The sequence below is a fragment of the Dipodomys merriami genome, unplaced genomic scaffold (genome assembly GCF_024711535.1).
Source record: "Dipodomys merriami isolate MVZ:Mamm:240054 unplaced genomic scaffold, mDipMer1.0.p SCAF_14, whole genome shotgun sequence".
In the NCBI taxonomy this organism is placed as follows: domain Eukaryota; kingdom Metazoa; phylum Chordata; class Mammalia; order Rodentia; family Heteromyidae; genus Dipodomys; species Dipodomys merriami.
In genome coordinates, this window is record NW_027202715.1 from 15,591,196 (window position 1) to 15,608,969 (window position 17,774).

The window sequence follows — 17,774 nt, forward strand, 5'->3', positions numbered from 1 at the left end:
CATGCGTGAGGCCCTGGGTTCAATTCCTTATCACCTCATAAGCAAAAAGAAAAAAGCCAGAAGTGGTGCTGTGGCTCAAATGGTAGAGCACTAGACTTGAGCTGAAGAGCTGAGGGACAGCACCCAGGCCCAGAGTTCAGGCCCCACGACCGGACCCCCCCCCAAAAAAAAAGAAATTTGTTTGTAGGTCTTATTTTTTGTTGGATCCTTACCTGGCTTAGTGATGAGTGTGATACTGGCTTAATAGAAAGAGTTTGGAATTGCTACCTCTGTTTCTATTTCACAGAAAAGCTTGAGTAGTATTGGTATTAGTTGACCTTTAAAAGTCTTACAGAATTGAGTGGGGAATCCATCTGGGCCTGGTCTTTTCCCTGTAGGGAGACTTCTGATTACTTCCTTTATCTCATTGCCTGTTGGTGACCTCTTTAACTGATATATCTTCTTGGTTTAATTAGGCAGTTTGTATGTCTCTAGATTTCTGCACATTACTGCTAGATTTTTTCCTTCTTTTTTTAGTATAGGGTTTTAAAGTAGTCCTTTATAATTGTTTGGAATTCTTGAATATTTGGTTGTTTTTTGTTTGCCAGCCTGGGGCTTGAACTTGGCATGGGCACTGGCCCTGAGCTTCTGTTGCTCAAGGCTAGCACTTGAGCCACAGCACCACTTCTAGCTTTTTCTGTTTACATGGTACTGAGGAATGGAACCCCAGGGTTTTATGCATGCTAAACAAGCACTCTACCACTAAGCCACATTCCTCATGCCTTTCTTGGATGCTTGTTGTAATGTTTCCTGTGGCACCTCTCTGATTTGTATTGGTTTGAATCTCTTTTCTTCATCAATCTCACTAGTCTATCAATTTTGTTTTCAACAAAACAGCATTTTGTGTCATTGTGTGTGTGTGTGTGTGTGTGTGTGTGTGTGTGTGTGTGTGTGTATATATATATATATTAGTCTTTTGCATTCATTTCTGCCCTAATGTTTGCTATTTCTCTCTTTCTTTCCATCTAGAAGCTTGGGGGTGGTTTGTTCATGTTTTTCTAGCAGTTTTAGTTACATTACGAGGTTATTTATTTGAATGTTTCTTTATGTGTGTGCTTAGGGCTATAAAGTTGTCCCTCAGCACTGGTTTTGCTGTATCTCAGAGGTTCCATTGTGATGTGTTTTCATCTAATTGTAGGAACTTTCTAATTTCTGATTTTCTTTGGTGATCCAGGTGTTAGTCAGTAGTATATTATACAGTCTCCATGTATTTGAGTTTTTTGCAATATATTTTGTTGTTGAGAACTAGTTTGATTCCAACGTGGCCAGATAGGATGTTCTTGTATTTGCTTAGGTTCTTTGTACTAAGATATGATCAATTTTTGAGAATGTTCCATGGGCTGCCGAGAATGTGAATTGGGTCGTTGTTGTGTGGAATGCTCTTTGGGTATCTGTTAAGTCCATTTGGGAATGGTGGCATTTATTTCAGGCTTCTTTGTTTATATTTGTTTGGTTGACCTGTCTTTTGGTGAGGGTGAAGTATTAAAATCTCCCACTATTATTGTTTTGGGGTTTATCTTGTTCTGTAAGTTCAAATGTTTTTGTTTAACATATTTAGGTGCTCCATTGTTCCGTGCATAGATATTGACTACTGTGATTTCCTCTTCATGAGTCATTACTTTTATTAATATGTAATAGCCTTCCTTGTCGTTGCATACTGATTTTAATCAAAACTATTTTATCAGATACCAGTATAGCTACTCCTGCCTTCTTGCAGAGTTCATTTTTATGGAAAATCTTTAGTTTGTTTTTATCTTGACTGTGAGGTATGTCTTTTGGAGACAACATACAGATGCATCTTCTTTATTGATCCAATCTGATACTCTACTTCTTTTGATTGGCAAATTGAGTCCATTAATGTTTAAGGTTATTGAGAGATGTGTCATTTTTCCTGCCATTTTCTTGATTTCCTGTATTTTGATTCTTTCCTCTTTCAGTGCTTACTAGTCTTCTGGTTTTTGTCTGTGTTTCCTTGACTTTGTTTTCTTCAGATTGTGTGCTTCCCTTTAGTATTTTTTGTAATTCTGGTTTAGTGTTCAAGAATTCCTTTAATTTTTGTTTGTCATGCAAGGTCCTAGTTTCACCATCAAATGTAAATGATAGCTTCACTGAGTACACCAGTTTGGGTTGGAAGTTGTTGATCTTCAGGACGTGAATGATACTACTCCAGGCTTTCCTTGAGAGTTTGAGATATCTGCAGTGATACTGATCTTTTCATTGTACTAAAGTTTCTTCTTTGATTTTGCTTTATTTATAATTAATTTCTTGTTTTCTGGGATGGAGATGTGGCTTAGTGGTAGAGTGCTTACCTAACATGCATGAAGCCCTGGTTTCCATTCCTCAGTACCACATACACAGAAAAAGCCAGAAGGGACACTGTGGCACAAGTAGTAGAGTGCTAATCTTGAGCAAAAGCAGCTCAGGGACAGTAAGTACCCGGGCCCTGAGTTCAAGCTCCAGGACTGGCCAAAAATATTCTTGTTTTCTAAGTCCAAAGTTTTCATTATTATGTGTCTAGAAGTATGTCTGCCTTGTCTACTGGGGGTCTTGTATGCCTCTGACAGGTGAGCGAGATTTTATCTCTTATGATTGGGGAAATTCTCTTACTCTATAGTTTTTTTTAATGCCTTTAGTTTTGGATTCTTGCTCTTTATCAGTCCTGCCTATACATAAATTTGATCTTTTGGCTGAGTTTGCCAATTCTTGGATTTCCCTTTGGTAGTTCTGAGTGTATTTTCCATCCCTTTGATTTTTTTTCTAATTTTTCTAATTTTTGTTCTAATTCCTCTTTTATCCTCAAATCCTGATATTCTGTTTCTCTTATTATGTTGCTTAGACTTTCCACTGTGATTTGCAATAGGGAAATTTAACTTATGCTTCCAAGTTGTTGAGGTCACTTCTCATGGTGTTAATTTTGTCTTTCAATGAGCTGTGTAGTGTTTCTGTTTTTCTCTCTGTGTCTTTTTGGGTGACCTATATGTTCTTTGTCATTTTCTCCTTGCATTCCAGTATGTGTTTTTGGATATTCCCTTTCATTTTCTTGTCCAATTCTCCCATAATTTCTTTGGTCTTTTGTCCTCCTTCACTTGCGGTAGGGTCCTTCCTTGGATTGTTGTTGGCTTTTCGATTTGGTTTGTTTTCTTGATTGTTCATAACTTCGTAGTTTCTCAATGTGATTTGTGCATTTTGGTTCACAGATTGTCAGGGTAATTCAAGTTGTGGTGAAGTGTAGTATTGGAGTGTGATTCACTGGATGGATCTCTGTCAGACTTTGTTTTTTGGCAAATCTTCAGCTCTGGGTGGTGCAGATACTATAATGTGTCTTTGCCAATTGTTGGGAGTTTGTGATGTGTGGGGCAGTCTGCTGGTTTAGGTTTAGGGCCAGTGGCATGTTCCCATTATGTGTCCCAGAGCAGCTAGTGTATAGTTTATTAGTCCAGCTGTATGTCTGGGGTAGGTGGTTTCCCACCAGTCATACTGGGGAATCAGGTCTGAGTCCTGTACTGGCGTCTATTTCTAGGGGATCTGGGAACAGAATTCCAACACTCAAATCTCATTGAGCCCTGGTGGGAAGGGGTAGTTTCCCACTAAGCTTTAATGGGAAGTTATTCCTGCCCAAGTCCTGGATTGGTACAGGTGGAGGCCTCAGAGTGGGCAGGCTCTGACAGGTCAGGAGATTGTCTTCACTCATATCCCAGGCTGGCACCTTCTTTGTCCCAGTCTGGCATCTACTTCCCATGGAGTGGTGGGTGGCATGTGCTTGGCCCCTGGTTGCCTTGCATTGGGCCTGACCTGACATAATCACACTAAATAAGCAGTAGAAATGTAAAAGCAAACTAAAAAATAATAGAAAGACAAGAAAATATATACAAATATTATTCCCTAAGATCTTTATAATGCTGAAAAGAGTAACCAAATGCAAAAGATCTAAATACATGAACAATTGTATTACATTATAAATTCCAAGATTCAACATAGAAAGGAGGTCATTATTCCTTAAACTGAAGTATTTAAAGTGTTTAATTATGTCATATGTTTATATATTATAAAAACATAATTCCTATCAAATGTATAGCAGTATTTCTGTATGTGTAAAGAAAGTGTACTAAATTCTAGTTAAAAGAAATGGAATATTCATAATTAAAATAATTTTGAATAAGCTGAATAAAAGAGCAGAAATCAGAGTATATGATCAAGAGTTATAAATATAATACTGTTATACCTGAACACAGGTTATTTCCATAAGTGACATACATGCTTTAGGCTTTGGTTCCTCATAACTGGTAACATATATATGCAGAATCTTCAAACTACATAGATATTGTGACAATATAATTAGGCAAGCACCAGTGTCTCACACCTATAATACTCACTACTCAGGAGGCAGAGATCTGAGGATATCTGTTTGATGCCAACCTGGGAAGTAAAGTCCATGAGACTCATCTCCATCAATAACCAAAAAGCCAGAAATGAAGCTATGACTCAAGTGGTAGAGTACTAGTCTTGAGCAAAACAGTGCAGGGAGAGTACTCAGACACTAAGTCCAAGCCCCCAAATGGACACACACACACATATACATGCATGCATGCATACACACAAAGCCATTAAAATAAAAAATATCCTTCAAAATATTTAGCATTCATGCAAAGCTGTAAACAGAGGTAGACAAAGACTTGAAGCAAAGGAAATTTTCTCATAAAGACAGGGAACTCAAGAAACTAACCCCTCACAAATCTAACAAACCAATCATGAAATGGGCAAGGGAACTAAAGAGAGACTTCTAAGAAGAAGAGATAAAAATCACAAAGAAACACATGAGGAAATGTTCATCATCCCTGGCTGTAAAGGAAATGCAAATAAAGACAATCCTGAGGGGGGTTGGGGGGGAGGATGGGAAGGGATGGGAAGGGGAAACAAAGGAGGCTACAATGCTTGATAAGAAATGAACTCATTGTCTTGCCCATGTAATTGTAACCCCTCTGTACAGTATTTTCACAATAAAAAATAAATTTAAAAAAATTTAAAAAAAGACAATCCTGAGATGCCACCTTACTCCAGTCAGAATGGCCCACATCCTAAAGTCAGCCAACAACAAATGCTGGAGGGGATGCAGAGAAAGAGGAACCATACTGCATTGCTGGTGGGAATGTATACTAACATAACCACTTTGGAAAACAGTCTGGAGATACCTCAGAAAACTAAATATAGACTTCCCCTAGGACCAGCCATACCACTCCTAGGCATCTACCCTGAGTAACAGGAATCAGTACACAAAGACACATGCAACTCCATGTTTATTGCAGCACTGTTCACAATAGCCAGGATATGGAAACATCCCCAGATGCCCCACTACTGATAACTGGATCCAAAATTGTGGTGCCTATATTCAATGGAATATTATGCAGCCATTAGAAAGGACAAAATAATGGCATTGGCAGGGAAATGGATAAAACTAGAGCAGATTATTTTGAGTGAAGTAAGCCAAGAACAAATGGCACATGGTTTCCCTGATATGTGGATGCTAAAGCCAAAATACAAGAAGATATGGCAAAGTAACAGGACTCAAGAAACATAGAACAGCCACCCATTTTGTCATATCATTGCTAAATGACTCCATGTTCTTGACCATATATATGGTAAATATATGCACACAAGAAAGGGAAGACAGGAAAAGGAACAGAATAAGTTGGAACAGCCTACATAAGCAAAAGGAAAGAAATGTAAACATCACCTGATATGGAAAAAATAATTAGTATTGTCAAAGCTCCTAGAATTCACAAACTGTATAGACCATAATGACAATTTGGCTTGTGAAAGTTAAAATGTGATTGTGACTCTATGTATCACTATTCCACAATACTGTGAAATATGTGAAATTTCTGTAATCACCTACTCTCAAAGAAAAAAAGTGAGAGAAGGGATGCATTAAGAGAGATTGGTGACAATGTTGTCAGACACTTTGTACTCATGTACTATTTTGTAGAATGGGAACTTCTTTGTACAACTACTTAAAGATAATAAAAAAAATTAAAATTAAAAAAATAAAAAAATAATAAACTTTTTGTTGTTGTTTTTGTTGGTAGTGGGATTGAACTCTGGCCCTGGGCGCTGTCCCTGAGCTCTTCAGCTCAAGGCTAGCACTCTACCACTTGAGCCACAGTGCCACTTCCTGTTTTCTAGTGGTTAATTGGAGATAAGCCCGGGCTGGCTCTGAACATGATCCTCAGATGTCAGCCTACTGTGTAGCTAGGCATGAGCCACCAGCACCTGGTTGAAATAATAAACTTTTAACAATTAAAGATCAAACAATGGTAAACAGTAGGTGTATAATGAGTATAGACAAAATAAAATTAACTAGTCTATTGAATCAAATCAAAGACTTATAAATGGAAAAGGAATATCAAAAACACTGGTAAAATTGTGAGAAATTTAGAGAAAGAGGAAAAATAGAACCCTTAATTCTGTACATGAGAATAAAACTATTCTGAGTAATGAAAAATAACACTCTAACCCAAGTGGACTACTTTTCTGTAAAAAAGGGCTTTGTGTGTATGTGTATTGAAACAAGATCTCATTCTGCAGCCCAATTTGGCCTCAAACTTAGTATTTCCTGCCTGATTTCCCACTTTAAGACTACAACCCCATAATAGATTTATGAAAGGAAGATTTCTAATGGGAGCCTTGTGAATGTAGCCAATCAAACCTTAGGTTAATAAAGACAAAATAAATGGGAATTTTAATAAATGTTATAAAATAGTAAAATGAAAAAAATCTCTTAGTATTCTAAAAACTGGCATATAAGCTCTTTAATCCATATATTCCTTTAATGGTAAATAATACCTCATTAAAACTAAGCATAAAGAGCCCTTTAATTTCATCATACACATCATTTTATACACACAACTGACAAGGACACTAAACAATGAAATAAAAATAAAATATAAAACATTGATAGAAATACAATATAAAATATTTTGGTGCAAAAATCTTTTATTATATTACTACTGTTTCACTTACAATTTTGTCAACATTAACTAGTAAATTTTCTGTTTAAGAACAAGTAGCAAATCAACAGGAAATTTACAAGCAGTTATTATATGACAATAATCCAGGAAACTGAGATATGAGGATCAGGCTTCAAAGCTAGCCCAGGCAGGAAAGTCTTGAGACTCTTATCTCCAATTAATGAACAAAAAGCTGGAAACGGAGCTGTGCTTCAAATGGTAGTGAACCAGCCTTGAGCAAAAAAGCTTAAGGACAGCCTCCAAGACCAGCACTAAAAAAAAAAAAAAAAAAAAAAAAAAAGCCATGAAGAAAAATGAAATTTGTGTTTGAAGGAAATGGATGGAACTGTAGATCATTATGCTAGGCAAATTAAGCTTGATTCAGAAGGGCATGTTTTCTCTTACATGTAAATGTGAGTTGTAAAAAATAAACACTCATAAACAGGATTGTGTGTGTATGTGTGTTAGTAGTTGTAGGAATGTAATAGGTGATTAGGAGAGAAAAAGAGATTGTCAGATGGTGAACAATACTGAAATACATAGCATCTGAGAATGGTCACTGAAAACTGTTGAATAACATGTGTTACTGGAGATGGGGAAACTGAAAGTAAGGAAGGTATCGATCTGATAAAATTCTGTATACACTTGTATGAAATACCTCCCTGAAATCCCTTTGAGCAATTAGTATACACTCAAAATATGAACTGATAGAAATATAAAACAGGTCATTTCAAGGGTGTGAGCACTAGTGGGAGGGTGGAGAGTGAACAGAAAGGTTGAAGGAATGGGAATATGTTCACAGTGTTTTAGGCACATGTGTGAACATGGAACAATAAACTTGTTCATCTTGATTTGGGAAGGATACCAGAGGCAAAGGGAGATGACAGAAGGGACAAGTCCTATCAAGGTACATTGTATGCATAGACAGACACATCAGAGTGAAACTCCCTTATACAATTAATTAATGCTAATAAAAATATGAGAAAGCCAGGACTGAGTGCTCAGGCTTGAAATACTAGCTATTCAGGAGCATCACAGTTTAATGCTTTCAGGATCATAACATTCTACAATACTGCACCTGCAAAAGAACCAGTAAAAAAAAAAAAAAGTAGAGTTAGAGGTATGGCTTAAGTAGTAAAAAACAAAACAAAACAAAACAAAAACCCAGCCCTCAATAAGTCCAGCTACCACCCGACCCTTAGCTCAAATGCTGGCACCATCAAAAATGATGTGTGTAGTAAATAAAGACAAAGTAGAGAACAATATAAAATTAGTTGGGATAAGAAATCAAAGGGTGATTCTAGGAAAAAAAGAACTTTAAGACAAGGATGTCCACTCTCTCTACTCCTCTTCAATATAGTAATGGAATTCCTAGTAAACAAGCAGTAAGGCAAGAGAAAAATAAAAAAGGAATCCAAATAGGGAGGGAAGAAGTAAAACTATCACTTCTTGCAGATGACATGATCCTGTACTTAAAGGACCTCAACCCAAGTGACTAGAGCTGATCTGAAACTTTGGCAAAGTAGCAGGGTATAAAATCAACCCACAAAAAGCAGTAGCTTTTCTGTATGCCAACATCGAGAAGATTGAGACTAAAATCAGGAAAGCAACCCACTTGCAATTACCTAAAAAACAAAACAAAACAAAACCAAAACCCTGAAAATTAACTTCACCAAAAGTTCAAAGGACCTCTATAGTTTGGAAAAAGGAAATTGAGATTTAAGGAAATTGAAGAACTTTCATGCTCCTGGGTTGGAAGAATTAACATCATAAAAAGGACAAAACTACCCAAAACCATTTACAAATTCAATGCAAGAGACTAACAGCATTCTTTAATGCGATAGAAAAAGCAATCCTAAAATTCATATGGAATAACAAAAGGCCCCCAATAGCAAGAACAACCCTTAGCAGGCAAATAGTGATGGAGGAATAATAATACCAAACTTAAAACTCTATTACAAAGCCATAGTAATGAAACCAGCCTGGCACTAGCACAATAAAATAGGTCTGAGGATCAGTGGAACAAAATAGAAGACCCAGAAATGAACCCAGACGTACAGCCATTCAATAAGGGAGCCAAAAATACAAGCTGGAAGACAGCCTCTTCAACAAATGGGGCTGGCAAAACTGGATATCCATGTGCAGAAAATTGAAACTACATCCTCATATTATGCAGCATCAATTCAAAATGGATCAAAGATCTCAATGTAAGACTAGAAAGCATGAAACTTTTACAGGTAAGGGAAATACTAGAGCTCCTGGGCACAGGTTAAAACTTTCTAAGTAAAAATCCAAAAACATAACAAATAAAAGGAAGAATTGATAAATGGGATTGGCATGTCAAAGAACATACCTAACAAGCTAAATAGAAAGCTTACAAAATGGGGGATTTATTCCAGCTATCAATCAGACAAGGGCCTAATATCTAGAGCATAGAGCTCAAAAAATTAAATCCTCGAAAATTAAGGTCTCAAAGAAACAACAACCCAATTAATAAGTGGGCTAATGATTTAAAGAGAGACTTTTCAGAAGAAGTAAAAATAATCAAAAGATACATGAAGAAATTCTCAACGTTTGTGGTTATAAAAGAAATGCAAATCAAAACAAGATGTCATCATTCCAGTTAGCATGGCCATCCTCAAGAAAACAAACAGCAAATGCTGATAAGAATGTAGCCAAACAGAAACTCCAATACAACTGTTAGTGGGAATGTAAGCTCGTTCAACCACTCTGGAAAGCAGTATGGAGGTTCCTCAAAAAAAAAAACTAAACTAAACATAGCTGGGTGCTGGTGGCTCACACCTATAATCCTAGCTACCCAGAAACCTGAGAACTGAAGATCGTGGTTCAAAGCCAGCCTAGGCAGTAACATCTATGAGACTCTTATCTCCAATTAACCACCAAAAAGCAGGAAGTGGCACTGCATCTCAAGTGGTAGAGCTCTCCTCTTGAGATGAAGAGCCCAGGGACAGTGCCCAGGCCCATAACTGACAAATAAATAAACAAACACAGAACTACCCTACCAACCCATTGCTGGGCATTTATCCAATAAAAAGTCAACAAGGTTGAAGTAAAGCCATCAGCACAACCATGTTCATTGCAGCACTAGTCACCACAGCCAAGATATAGAATCAGTTCAGATGCCCTTCAACGGACAAATGGATCAGGAAAATATGGTATACACACACAATGGAATTTTACTCACCTATTTAAAAAAAATGATACTGTACCATCCATAAGGAAATGGACTCAGAAAAAGTTATGTCAAGTGAAGTAGGCCAGACCCAGAGTAACAAAGGTTTCATAGTTTCCCTCATTTGAATTAGATAGAATATACCTATAAATTTATAAGAAATTCACTGGGTTGTATACAAGTGGTTACAAATGAGTTAACTAATGTATAGTAAACTCTTTGGAGAACTCAAATAATATAATCTTGTAGAAAGGCTAGGTCTAAGCCCAACAAAATTAACACTAGGAAATGGTACATCCAAGAGGAGGGGTGGAACCGGGGAGAGGGGAAGACAAATGAAGGAGAGAAATGAGAAAGAATGCAGTCAAGAATTCACTATACATACCACATCACTAAGAAAATGGAAGGGATAGATTCAAGGGGTGATGGTGAAAATGTTGAAGGGGTAACACTGATCAAGATGCATTATATCTATAAACTGCATTGTCATATGGCACTTCCTTTGCACAACTACTTAAAGATAGTTTAAATATTTTCTAAAACATTAATAAAAATTTGACAAATCTGAGGAAGAAAAAATTTACTTAAATACTATAAATAGAAATAAAATCAGACTCTAAGTCATGAAAATAGTATTCTAGTCCAAGTACACTATTTTTACATAAAGGAAAGGGTTTAAAGTTTTTTTTTTGTTTTTTTTTGTTTTTTTTTTTGTTTTTTTTTTTTGTTTTATTTTATCCTTTTTGGGTTTTTGAATCTTGGTCTCACTACATATGTAGCTTAGCTGGCATCAGATTCACCATCCTCCTTTCTCAGCTTCCTCAGTTAGGAGATTATAGACAAACACATCAATGCCATGTTTAAGAAAGAAGATTTCTAACAGGATACCTCTGAATGTATCCAAACAAAATCTTGAGTTGGTTAAAAAGTAAATCACCATCTTAAGTTACACAATATCCAATAAAATTAAACAAGTCTCCTTAAGGACTCTGAACATAGAAACTCTTTAAGCAATATATTCACTTTAAAAAGCAAATAATTTCTCATTAAAAGTAATAAGAAGACCATTAACTTCTTTTTTTTTTTTTTGTCGGTCGTGGGGCTTGAACTCTGGGCCTGGGTGCTGTCCTTCAGCTCTTCAGCTCAAGGTGAGCACTCTACCACTTGAGCTACAGCGCTACTTCCGGTTTTCTGGTGGTTTATTGGAGATAGGAGTCTCACAGTCTTTCCTGCCCGGGCTGGCTTTGAACCGTGATCCTCAGATCTCAGCCTCTTGAGTAGCTAGGATTACAGGCATGAGCCACCAGCGCCCGGCACCATTAACTTCTTTATATCTATAAGTGGCAATCAGAATTTCTGGACAAATACATAAATAAGACAAAATGAACACAACTGGCAGGGACACTAAATAAAAATTAAATTAAAACATTTTATTGATGGAAAGAATATAAAAAACACCTTTTTTGCAAAACATTTTTACTGTAATTGCTGTTTTACTCATAATTTTAGCAACATTAATAAAAATTTCTGACATGACAGCAAGTACACAAGAAACTTCACAAGGCTTTTTAAAACAGTAATCTAGATATTCAATGTATGTATCAACAAAATAAAATAACAGTGCTTAAAATTATATAGTACTATCAATACAATTGTATAGTACTATCAATACAAAAACAGAAGCTCCTGAAAGACTCAAGTGAAAACCTAAAAAATGTAACACCATAATATCCAGCAATATCACTCTTGGGCATAGATCTAAAGATTCTACATCAAGATGTAATAGAGTTACATACACAACCATGTTCACTGCAGCAATACTAACAATAAGCTATGGAAATAGCCTAGGTTTCCTACCACTGATGAGTGAATCAAGAAAATGTGGTATATATTCACAATTGATATCATAAAGAATAAATTTCCTCATTTTAAGGGAAATAGAACTGGAGATCATTATGTTAATCAAATTCAGTGAGCTTCAGAGGGGCAAAATTAAAGCAATTTTTGTTCATTATATGAATGCCATATCTTAATGAGAAACATATAAACAAATGGAATCATTTAAATTTGTGTGTTTAATGTTTGTAATTATGGTACAATTCAAGAGGATCAGAAGATTGAAAAGAATTCTAGAGGGTGAATACTAAAATATATGGCATCTGTAAATAATGATAGCAAAATCCTGAAAGCTGTTGATAATGGTGGGTAGAGCAAATGGAGAAAGTGGAATCAATCTGATTAAATTCTATATAGCATGTGGTATGATATACCACAGTAAACAGCATACACTAAAAAAAATGCTGAGAATGTAAAATAAGTCTTGTCTGGGATGGATGCACTAGTGGGAGTGGAGAGGGTAAACAAAGAGCTTTAAGGAGGATGAATACGGATAAAATATTGAGGTATTTTGTGTGAAATATACATGTGTGAAAATGGAACAATGAAGCTTGGAGAACTTTTTCATGGAAGTGGGGAGGGTGTAAGGGAGACTGATGGAGAGGGCAAGTCTCATCAAGATATATTGTATACATATATGAACTTTTTGAAATAAACCAGTTGAAAGAAATGATGCAAATAAAAATGTGGGGATATCAGAGATTCACTTTTGTAATTCTCAAGAAGGTAAGATAAGGACAACAGTACAGAAAAGTTCACATGACTCCATTTCCAAAAGAAAACAGTGAAATAAATAAATAAATAAATAAACAAATAAATAAATAAATAATATAGCACTGGAAGTGTGTCTCAAACAATAGAGCACCGGCCATGCAAACAAGCATAGCTATCACAGAGCCCTGAGTTCAAACATTGGCACTGCCAACAAAAGTGACAGCATAAAGTGGCAGTATAGTATAAAGATAACTAAAAATCAGATGAAACTGAGTGAGGGTTTCTACCCATCAAGTAAGCATATGTAGGAAATTAATTTTTTTAACTTTAAAAATAATTTTAACTGCACTGATCCAAACCACATGTAATAGTCTGCAAATAACAGACTTTCTGTATACAACAATTATAACAACATTTTAAAAAACTCTGATGTCAGAGATTTAGTATGTTTAAATATCTGGTAAACACTAAAGTCAATAATAATAACAAATACAACTACTCCTCCTGGGCTGAAGCCATAATCAGTTAGTCCCCAAAAGAAATAATTTTGGTGCTACTGGATAGTATGTAATTGTTATATTTTTAATTTCATGTGGTTTTGCTTTAGGCTGAAATACTGGCTTTTAGCTTATCAAAAATAGAAGCCCTGGGTTATTCTGAAAATTTTCTTTTAGAGCTAAGGGAGATGGTTCAATGTCAGATGTGTTCACAGTGATAGATAATGCTGTCCTTGATCCTGGCTGAAAAGGACCCAGGGACACTTGAATAACTACTTAGGTCTCAGGAGGCAATCCTAGTTGCTTAGGCTTCTTAAATATTTGGTGACACAGGGTCTTGTGCTGTATTTTCCCCTTGAAAGTCAGAAACTGTAGCCTACATTTTGAAAACAGGTGAACCTACTTTTCTCAGTGCCCCTACAATGACACATGCATGCACATACAGTTTTGAAATTTTTGAGACAGAGCAGATTATTTGTATTTGCATGGCACTTTCTCAAATGTGTTAGTATATCAGCAAAGACTGATGACCTATATTTGCAAACCTGGTACACATAGAGCATCTCTCCAAGATTATGATCATCCTTTATGTGTTGTAAGAGAGCTTGATCTGTTTCAAATGACAATTCACAGATTTTACAGGGAGAATAAGGCTCTTTGGTAGTATGCACTCTGTCAATGTGACACTGTAGCTGGAAGGGCTTGGGGGAATTTCCGGTGGCAATTGCCGTCAGATGGTGCCCTTTACCAACTTGTTACCACTCTGCTTTTCAAATTCCAAATGATACCTCATGTGCCTCATGAACATCACATTTATTAGAACCTGATGACATCTGGAGCATTTAAAAATTGTGCGGGTCTTCCGCTGTGGCTGCCCATACCCCTCATAACATCCATAATTAAAGTCATTAACTAACAGGGTCAGATTTCCATTCTTGGGATCAAAGTTCTTGTTTTGTATTGTATGGTTTGAAATGTCTGTTTTTGCCAATACATTTGTTCTATCAAGATTTAAACTGATTGGCTTGAAGTGGACACTATCTTTTGGAAAAGCTGTTGGTGACTCACTCTGAACAAGGTTTAGACAGGCAGGAACACTATTTAAAGGTGAACTTTGCTGAGGATTCACTTTATAAAAATTGCCTGGAGGAGGCAAAGCTGAAGAACATCTTTCTCTGTGTCTGTCATTAAGTTTTGGCCTTTTGGGATTGATGCTACTTTCTTCAGAAGTGGAACACTGGCGCTTTGCCACATGAGGACTTTCATTCACACCTCTTACTGAAAATGCTGCTGTTACTGGATGATGCCATGAACTTGTGAATGCAACCATGGGATAAAACTCTGAGGACCTAATGGGCATGGCTTGTGGTGAATCATTTTTATAACCGGTTTCAGACAAAGGCTCAGTAATAATAGGACCACTTGCTGATATTAATTCAGATTGACAAGTTGTTTCTGACGTTGGGAACAAATAATGTGTAGGCTGTGATTTGTGTGTGGTATCTTTCTGAAAGTGGTTGAACATTTTTCTCCTTGAGTATGAACCTGGGGTGACTCTGTTCAAAATTTTGGAAATGACTGGTTTTGCCTTTGAAATTACCCCAACGAAGACTACCTCTGCATCTTTATCCTCTATTTGTTGGGTTTCTTTTGAGCTTTTCTTCAGTTCTGTTTTTTGTTCTTCCACATTTAACAAGCATAGTTGATCCATGACAATATTTCTATTCTTGCAAAGTGGAGTCACAAGTCACAATGCTGCCTTTACACAAACTGTCACCTATGAACAAAACACACCACACATCAGTCAGTATGCAAAATACATTGTCTTATTCAATTCTCCCCAAACTTTGAGATAATTATAATGTCATTATTTTATGAAAAACAAAATTGAGGCTCAAGGTAAATTAAATGACAGTTTAAAAATTAGAAGCCAACTAAACATACATAATAGTAAACATCATGGTGATATTATCCTAAAGCATAATGTAATTATTCTTATCTTCACCATGATTCTTGTCCAACACTGGAAAACACAGTGCCAATCACTATACAGATGATGAGTGTATGAAGTTTGGAGTATAGTGGTATAAATATAATTTATAACTTCAAAATTAAGACTAAGTAATAACTTGTCTACATGTAATGTCCAAAAAATATAATGTTGGAGTCAACATTGCTTGTACATATAGATCTGGACTGTATACATATAGTTTTAATTACATAATCCCCAGATGATGACTGTTAGCTCAGTGTTTTCCACCTAAATTGTATGACATTTGAGAACAGAAAGCTCTATATATGTGAATTTTTTTGGTGCTTAGCAGATCTTTCTCAGCATCCTTGGTCTTTATCCAATAGCTACCATAGCAGTTCCCCAACTGTTGCAATCCAAAATGGCTCCAGGTATTACCATTTTTGTTTTTTACTGTACTGGGGTTTGAAATCAAGACCTTAGGATTGATGACAGATCAGACTACTTGAGCTACACCTCCAGCTGAGTAAGGCATTTTTACTCTGGTATGATGGAAATTTGTGGTGTTACATAGTAAAATATCAGCAAACTTCGCTTTCAAATGAATTTTTCTGTGGATTTTCACCTATGTAATTTTCAAAAATAACAATACGATAATCAATAATATAAAAATAGAAATAATAGGATAGTATGAACAATTCTCTATTAATGAATTAGATACATTAGATAAAGTGGAAAAATTCAAAAAGACACAAAGTGTGAACTAACTACAAAGGACAATCAAGCTCTGGTATCTGCATCAATTAAAAAAATTAACATTAATGTTGCAGAAATGGAACCAGAAAGTAGGAGAAAACTTTGCAACTCATTCTGTGAAGCAATAATACGCTAATAACAAATTTATAAAAGTCACAGATGGAAAATTAGTGTAAAACAATAGAGATCTTATAGAGGCAGTATCCTAGCAGGGACAGGCACTGGTGGCTCACACCTGTAACCTTAGCTACTCAGAAGCCAGAGACCTGAGGTTCATGAAACCTAGCCTGAGCAGGAAAGTGTGTGAAACTCTGATCTCAGATTAATTACTACAAAAACTGGAAGTGGAGTGTGGGTCAAATGGTAGGGTGTAGCCTTGAGCACAAAAGCTCAAGGACAGCACCCAAGCCCTGAATTTAAGCCCTGGACTAACACACACATATTCTTTAAAAAATTCCTGTGGCTGGCAAACCCTCAGAATGGCAGCATGGCTGGAGTTACAAACCTGGCTTACTTCTTCAGTTATTGTTTATGTTCTAAGTCAGAGCCTCACTATGGAGCTCAGGTGGCCTGAAGTTCAAGATCCCCTGTGCTGGGATTACAAATGTGTCCACCTAGCCAGGCTCTTGGAAAGTGATAGTTACCACCATTTGGCAAGGCAGAATCTGGCCTGGGCCAACCTCAGGAGCCAGTGACCTCTTCCCAGAGACGTGTCCCGAATACTGGGGAGGAGTGGACAAAACCCGGCAGCAGTGGAGACTGCGGAGGCCCGGTCCCAGGTGTGGCTGGACCCCCTCCTCGCCCTCCTCAGAGGCCACCTCATGGGAAAGACCACTCAAGCCATGGCCAGTATGTGAGGCATCCCTGCCAGACATGAGGGCTATAACTATGGGCCCTCCTAGCTCCTCTCTATAAGCCCAAGGCGTGACGGGTCACTTGGTGCAGCACAAGCAACGACACCTATGTCTAGAATCTTCCTCAAGTTCTGGCACTGCTCACAATAGCTTTTCATGCATGCCTTTGCACTCCCTCTGGCTGCCTGTGATTGGCTCCTAGGGAGGTTCATATGGGCGGGACTCCAGGTGCTGTAATCTGATTGGTTATAAGCACCTTCACCAAGACCGAGTCTAGAGCTGACCTCAAGTTCTGACGTCACCAATAATGGCTTCTTTGCCTCTGCACACTCCCAGGTCATCTGTGATTGGTTTCTAGGGAGTTCAGTGGGCGGGACTCCTGGTGTTACATTCTGATAGGTTGTGAGGTAGTTAGGGCAGGGCCAAGAGTCCCAGACTAAGGAAGAGTTCGCCCAAGACTCCTCCAAGCACCCCATGTGTGGTCCTTTTTCAATAAAAGCACTAGGTAGCTAATTCATATCTAAGGAACCTGACTGTGGTAGAACTTACTGAACAGAAATCTTCAGATGTTGTAATAACCAGCGGCCCCATAATCAGCTTGGCCACGTGGCCGGCTGGAGGGGACAGGGCATGCTGTAGAAAGGGAGGGGGCATGCTGCTGGAGGGGGTGGGGCCTCAAGCTGCCCATTGGAAGTGATTGGACAGTGAGCAGCTTGGGGGAGGAGCATGAATGGCTGTTGAAAACCATTAGGCAGATGAAAACGAGCGTCCAGTTGACATGGGGGAGGGGCGCAGCCTATATATGGGCTGTGTGTTACAAGTGGAAAGAGAGATAGAGAGATGAGGGGA

General features: G+C 37.3%; 1 pseudogene; it reads right to left on the bottom strand.

Moving 5' to 3' along the window:
• Positions 1 to 11,645: 11,645 nt before the first annotated feature.
• LOC138825974 (zinc finger protein 280B-like) lies at positions 11,646 to 16,879 on the bottom strand (annotated as a pseudogene).
• Between the last annotated feature and the right edge of the window lie 895 nt (positions 16,880 to 17,774).